We start from the raw sequence: 8,146 nt of genomic DNA, 5'->3' as shown, positions 1-8,146 counted from the left end.
ATAATGTCAGTCTTAGTTTTACTTTGTCAGAAAATACTAGAACATGACCCAGGCTATAACAACAACTCACTGCATGTTGTTATGGAGTAACATTATTTTATAATTCATTTATAGATTTACTTTTTTTTAAAGGTTATGTAATTTCCCAGAGGTTTAATGCTTTGTTACATATTTTTTTACTTGAAAATTCCTCTTGGTTTTAAAGTTAAACAAATACTAAAGGACAAAGTATTGTAAAACAGTAAAATGTTCTGCCTGTAATTCATATCTTTGTTATTGTATGCGTTAAGGGACCAAAAAAGAAGTTATGTTATTCATTATATGTTTTTTAGGGCTGCAACAACAAATCGATAATAATCGATTATTAAAAGCGTTGGCAACGAATTTCATTGATTCGTTGTGTCGCGCGATTCGTGCGTCACTCGGCATGTCGCGGAGCGTCTACTTCACCTGCAGAGCTTTGTCAATGCTGGCTGACGGAAATAAAGTTTTGTTTGTTTTTAAACAACACCACCTGTAGAGCGCGTTGAACAGAGCGAGGTGGCGGCAAAGCGAAAGTAAATTTAGAGTAAATTCAATGAAACATGACCGACACGGAGAAAACAGTTTGACCGAAGTCCTCAAAAGTGTGGCAGCATTTCACGCTTCACAAAACAAAAAACATGCGTAACATGCAAGCTTTACAAAAGTGATATGATGTACGGGAGCACCATGATGATGATGCAGCACCTGAAACGGAAACACGGAGTCGCCGATGAGGATGAAGGAGCCCAACAGCAGGTATGTCACTACATTATCCTACGTTTGTTCTGTTTTTAAGTGAGGAAACGTAACGTTAGTCTCTCTGGTAGCTCTCCTGATGCTAGTGTTTGTTAGCTGATTAATGACAGTGATAGGGCACGTGTGTGTGCGTGTGAAACTTTTTATTTCACTTTAATCAGCTTAAGCAGGGTTTGAATATGCTTTATAAATAAACGTAACTTGCCCGCAGTGGCGATAATAATTTAAAGATTAAGCCTCGAGTTTAAATTTTCTGACAAAGTCTGAGTGAAGACACTGGTCTGTGTTGGAGTGAGGCAGGATGAACTGCATTTAGACCAAACAGGGGTTAAAGTAACTTAATACATCTACTCAAGTTATATAATGAAGTATTTTTTATGGTGCTTGTCCTATCTATCTATCTATCTATCTATCTATCTATCTATCTATCTATCTATCTATCTATCTATCTATCTATCTATCTATCTATCTATCTATCTATCTATGTATGTGTGTGTGTGTGCGTGCATGCGTACTTTGTGTTGTGCTCTTTGGACTACTTACTTGCCTTAACCTAGCACTGCAAATAAAACAAGATAATTACTGAGTTGTTGTAAATTGTGCTATAATACATACTCAAACTATACTATCTTTCTCATTTCATCAACAGCAAAAAATGACAGGCTTCATGATGAGCAAGACTTCTGTCGATGGTTGAAGACAAAGGCTTCGCTACAGTGATCTTATTTGCTCTGTCAGTCCAAAATCTTCTCTTTCTGAATAAAGCGGCGGAAATTAAAAATATGTAGTTTTTTTTATCCGATTAATCGAAAAAATAATCTGCCAATTAATCGATTATTAAAATAATCGTTAGTTGCAGCCCTAATGTTTTTTAACTTTATCGGCCAATTAATTGGTTATCAGAATTTTTTCCTGCCAAATATTGGAATCGGCATCTGCCGCAAAAAATCCGTATCGGGTCCTACTAAACAGCACGTTGGCCATCTCGGTGGGAAATATGAATACAAAAAAACCCCAAGACGGAACAATTGACCGACATACAATAATATGCACACTCTGCTGGAAGGAGTTTTCTTTTTACCAAAGCATTTCCAGCTTAAAGTAACACATGAACATGAAGCATGTGTTAGTTGAGGATTCTAACATGAACATTTAAAGGTGTTTGATAATCACCTTAAGTGTTAAGTATATTTTTTTCTTTCTTTAGCCTGTTTGTGCATGCAAAATGAAACGTAATTAATTTAGATTAGGAAATAATGATATTTAATCATGATTAATCGAAATTAATCCACAGTCACACCCCCCCCCTCCCCTCGCGATTAATCAGATTAAATTTTTAATCATTTGACAGCACTACAATTTACACAACACTACATATGGATATTCCCATTGTAAAATCTGGGATATAGAATGCAATGGCTAAGGTAAAACAAAAAAAGCTGCCTTAAAGTACTTGCACAGATTCTATTTATTATAACAACAATGTCATATGTGAAATACTCCAAAAGTGATTTATCAATAGTCAAATAAGTTGCAGATTTAATTTTAAAAAGTGATAATGGAGCACTTGGAATAAATGTCACTACCTAAATATAGCTGGTGGTGAGAATAGATGCAGAAAGAACAATCTTGAAAATATGACGCCTCCCTATTATTTGTGAATGTTGCATTCAAAAAATTAACAAAGTAAAACTTAAAGAGATGCTTTGTCAGTATAGTATGAACCACTTAAACTTTTCAAACACTTTAAAAGGTAACTTTCGATTACCACAACATTCCCCAAAAAAGCCTTCAGTTCACTGAAAACACACTGACTTGGCTAGTATTAAACTGAATAGATTTTTGATTTTGCACTTCATTGATGAAAATACTCACAAGCCGCAATAAGTGATTTACAAAACATGCATGTACACAGATAGAAATAAACCTTTATGTGTTTGCATGAGCAGTGGTTCTTGCAATTATGTCTGTCAATTATATACGGAATGTATAAAGCAGGCCAAGATAAGAGGGTTTTATATTTTAATGCAGCCTAATTAACCAGAATATTATGCAGCTATATGAACCTTAAAATAACCATCAGTTTCAGGAATGTTCTTGTTACCAATAATAATAAAAGAGAGAAACAAGCACACGTAATAGCTTCTCTTACTCTGGGCATCCCTGTTGATTCTCACCTCTTTTTATATCATAAACACTAAAAATACCTAAGTGACCCTCGGGAGAGAAGTGCATATTCAGCTTTCAGCTCTGATTAAACTAGCTGACATCACCAGAGTCCCATGCAGGTGGAGGACACAGGAGCGCTGTTTTTGGCTTTAAATACCAGGTAAACAAACCATTAGAGTAGTTATGGTGAATATCCCATCGCATTGAGTTTTAAGTGTGATTCTAAAAGTAATACTTTCTTTTTCTGTGGTTAATGCGACTTTCCACCTTTACAGCATTTTCTTACATTTGTTTCACTATTTTAGCTATTTCTCCTGTACCTAACTGTTTCAGCTTACAGTCAGCTCTTACTATCTATCAGATACATTAAGCTAGCTAATGTTGTCTTAACTGTTACTATCATGTACTTTTTGCTTTTCCATTTTATCTTACTGTTAGCTAATTTTAAATTACCCATAATAAATTATTGGTCACTTCAATATATTAATTAACTTTAGCCACTTCGACCATTTTTTACATTTCGCTAGCTGATAATGTCAATTATTAGTCCATTATTTTAGCAATTCTAAATATGTATCCATTAATTAGTCTATTTTGTAATTTTTAATTGCTTAGCAAACATAACCTTGAGCTTTTCTGCTGTCTGCTGCAGCTTCTTCTTAAACATGTAAAGCTATGGAAGAGATGACAGTTGCAGAGATTTTTGGAATGAATTCCAATCCATTGCTGCAACAAAGCGAAAGGAATTCCAGCCAAAGACAGTGCAGACCTTGGGGATAGAGAGTGTTATGAGATCACTGGTCCTCAGGTGGTAGTTGTTATGGGAGGGGAGTAGGAGGTTGGAGAGGTATTGAGATGTCTGCCCTGATAGGGTCTTTTAGATGAGTAAAAGCCAGTGCTGGAGTCGCCTGGTGTAAAAGGAGGGCCAACCCACCAGTTTGTAAAGGTCACGATGGTGGGTGGAGAAGGGAGCACCGGTAGCAAGACGGATGGCTGAGTGATGAAGGACATCAGGCCTGTTAAGGGCACACTTTGGGGCCATTTTCTAGATGCCATCGCCATAGTCGAACATGGGTAGGATGGTCATCTTCACAAGACTGTTTTTGGCAGAGTATGTACAGGAGGCCTTATTAAGGTAAAGGAACACCAGTCTGGATTTGACTTTAGCCTGTAGAACATTGATGTGAGAAGTAAAAGAAAGCGAAAAGTCCAGCCAGAGACCAAGGTACTTGTAGGAGTTGATGAACTCTAGATCTGAGCCATCTGTACGGGTGATCTTTGGGGTGCTGGAAACACTGTTTGTCCGATTGAATAGCATACACATTGTTTTCTTGGAATTGAGGCGCAAGCGAAGATCACGAAAAGACTCCTTGATTGAACACTGTATTGTCTCACACTGGTGATCAGCTGCACATTAAAACAAGCTGCGAATGGAACACAAGTCAAAGTTCACTTTATTTCCAAGGTGCTACCTTGTTTCCCAGCAACATGTTCTGTCTTCATACTGTGTCCCATTCCTCCTTTTAATAACATTTCAGTTTTTAAATTTAATCATGTGGGTTAGATTTCTGTCCAGCTTGATCCTGACGTGGTCTGACGTCTGGTAACGACAATACTGTGAGATTAAGAAGGCTGCAGGTTTTGGAACCAGCATGGGAAACATCTGGCTCTCACCTGATCTAACAGCTGATTGGTTTAGATGGTGACTCAACAGTACGGCATTTTCATTAAATTTGAGCTATATTGTATATATATATATATATATATATATATATATATATATATATACATATATATATATATATATATATACAATATAGATACTAACGATCCTACACAGAATAAAGCAGTGTATAGAAGATGGATGGATGATTTTGATGGTTTGGAACCAATAATACATTTGCCGTAAACATGAAAATCTCTGTGTCAAAATTTAGAGTAAGACAGCACAACATTTTGTTTAAATGCCTTTTTTTAAATTTAGATTTTATGTATGTTGAACTAAAGAGAGCTTTTCAATATTTATCCTTCAGTGCTGAAAGGCTATTGCTATATAACTACAAATAGAGAGAACTGGCTACTTCAGAGCTAAAATAATGTATTTTTAAATTTATTTGGGTCAGTTTATGGGTAAAAACAACACCGATAGTCTGAAAGTCCAGGCTGATAATTGGTTGACCCCTACTTGAAACGTTATTAAATGTAGGAATAGGACACACTATGAAGACAGAACATGTGCTCAGCTGACCACCAGTGTGTGACATTACAATGTTCATACATTTTATTTAACTGCCAAAACTCAGGAAGTCCATCAACATCTGTTATCCTATGAGGACGTTTGAAAAACACACAACTCCACAAACGTGCAATAAATAACCACAACAGCGAGTGACCAGATGCTGTCACTTGCAGACAGACGTCTTGGCAGATTTTTTCCTACATCATTCATGCTTGGTTTGTGTACATACTTTGGAGAGCAGGAAACCACTTTTGTATGTCACCAGTTTTGCTATGAACCACAAGGATGTCTGCACAGTCAGTCTGGAAAGTCTGCAGATATGCAGATTCACAAAAAAGGTGCATAATAGCATCAAAAACTTTAGACCAGAACCTTCATGCACTTGACAGTTTGAGAAACAACTGTAAGTCCTCACACACTTAGCCGGAAGGCGCCTTAAAGTCTGTGAGTGTGGAGATTGGGATTATGCCAGTCTCAAAAAAATAGATTCAGATATCCTGAGTTTCATTCATACATACAATGTTTAACAGTAGTAAGTACACCCCTGTGCAATATCATGTCATTTAAATGTCAAATGATTAAAGAATACCAACTCACAATAATTGCATAACTGCTAAATTGAACAACAGGGAATTCTGTTCTTCAGTGAAAATTCTGTAAAAATACAAAGAAAGCCATTTGAATTCATTTTATATAAATCCAGTCCCCGCATTAGGCAGTCAGTGCAACAAAAGTCAGTTCAATGAAAAATCTGTCTTTTTTGTATTCAATAACCTCAAACCTCCTCAGACAGATCTTTGCTGAAGGGGTTGTGTTTCTCTAGTTTTCTCTTTAATATACCACAAAACTCTTCTGTTGGTTTCAAGTCAAGCAGATTCATTGGTCAGGTCACAGTTTTCGCTTTTTTCTTCTTTAGAAAACTGTTGTGCTTTTGGCAGTGTACTTTTCTGAGACTTCTAGTCATCTTGTCAGCTGGTATTTTAGTATATACACAAGCATTCATGGGGTGATCTATAAATGTCATCTCCCCGACGTTTTTTGCTGTAGTGCTGCTGCACAACATCACATTCCCACCTCTGTGGTTCACTGTGGTAGTTCAGGCCTGATTCTTTCCAGATATGTTGTACCCTATCTGAGCCAAACAGATTCATCTTAGTCCCTGACCAAAAATTTAGCTCCCAATATTCATGAGGCTTGTTTTAGTCTTTTTTTTTTTTTAAAGCAAAGTGTAATCTTGCAGTTCTGTGCTAAAGCACAAGCAAGAGTTCCTTCTTGACCACTGTCCATTTGGAGTAGGACGTTCTTCACACTGTCTGAGCTGTCACATATACTTACATTGATAACGTTGGTGACAAGCCTGAAGCTCTTGCCTGGCAGTTTTTTTTTAGAGCCGACTGTTCAATTGTTGCATGGTCCATCTCATGGTTTTAAGATGACAGCCACCGTGGCTCTGATTATTGGTATTATGGCTTGTTTTGTGCCTTCTGATTATTGCTGCAGTTGTGTTTTGATTAATCTTTAGTTGGTCACTAATCTTACTCTAAAGTCTCACAATACAGTGGCATGAGTAGAGACAAACTGAAACTTATTCAAACTGCAAATTATGTTGTTCAGTACAAAACCTACAGCCATGCTAGAATGATCTGACTGTAGGATACATGACAAAATGTTATTGTAAAACTAGTCTACAGTCTTATCAGTAATGTTATAGCATATCATTTTCCAAGTAGTTTCCAAGGCAACATGATGAGAAATTCTGTTCACTGACATAGATTAGCACTGTGATGAAAACAGACATGCAATTTAGCCAAGGGACCACTTTATTTATAAATGGTAATTACACTATTAATTTATCATGTTTTCAGTGACATGTGACACATATCTTTAATGCCGTATGAGCATTCTTCATGGAATAATTACTGTACTACACTAATAGAATGGGCACAGGTCATTTCGTGCAAATCATGTATCAGAGAAGCAGGTGATTTCATTCAACCTTTAAAGATTTCAAATAATATTGCAATATACTAAGAGATGCAAAATAAAGGTCACAGCAAAACATGCATAGGGCCAATAAGACAATTTACCTGTGAAAATGACATGTATTAGTTATCCAGCAGGGATGAAAAGTGTATTAAATCACGTTAAGGATAACATACTGTATGTGCAGCACTACTACTTTTTTATGTAGGGCGGTAGATACGTTTTAGTTGGAAATGAATCAAAAGCATCAATCTTTATTGATATTTACTCCATCTGCTTTATTATGCTCATATTCCTGTTAGATTGTTTACATACAGCCTGTATACTGAGATTAATTTAAACACAGACAGTCTGGTCAGCTTTCTAAAATAGAAGCATCAACATTTGTGTTTTGTATTCATATCATTGAAAATCATCATACTGTAGTCTAAGATTTTTTATTGTGATTGAAAAACAGTTCATTTTTCTTACGATAATTCCATCTTGAAAAATAAAATCTGAGTTAAGACGCATGCAAAAACATAATGTAGTCTCTTATATTTGACTAAATGAGTGCACTTATGCAAACTTAGGCAGCTATAGCTGACTTCACATCTTTACTATCACATCATAGTTATTAATGTATGATTGACCTATTTAACTAATGGTATACATTTATCATTCTCTATGCTATATGATTATATATTTATTGCTTGCGCATGCTTCCTTTTCACCCTTTGTCTTTCTGTTTTCTCCTTCTCCTCTTTTCTCTCCTTTTTCATCATAACTCCCCTGCTCTGTCTCTCTCCCCCCTTGCGACACAGCATCTGTCTCCCCCTTTGCTGAGGTGGCTGTACCTGCTGTGACTTTGACAAAGTAGTCTCCACACATGTAGTGTATTTCTGAGTGTGTATGTACGTGTGGATGCAAGTGTGAACACGAGTGTTTGTGGGCATGCATTGCTTGCACTAGATTTTAGTTTGCAGATTTGTCTTA

The sequence above is a fragment of the Amphiprion ocellaris genome, chromosome 9, assembly GCF_022539595.1.
Source record: "Amphiprion ocellaris isolate individual 3 ecotype Okinawa chromosome 9, ASM2253959v1, whole genome shotgun sequence".
Lineage (NCBI taxonomy): Eukaryota > Metazoa > Chordata > Actinopteri > Pomacentridae > Amphiprion > Amphiprion ocellaris.
The sequence above is the reverse complement of the archived record's forward strand: the minus strand, read 5'-3'. Positions refer to the sequence as shown.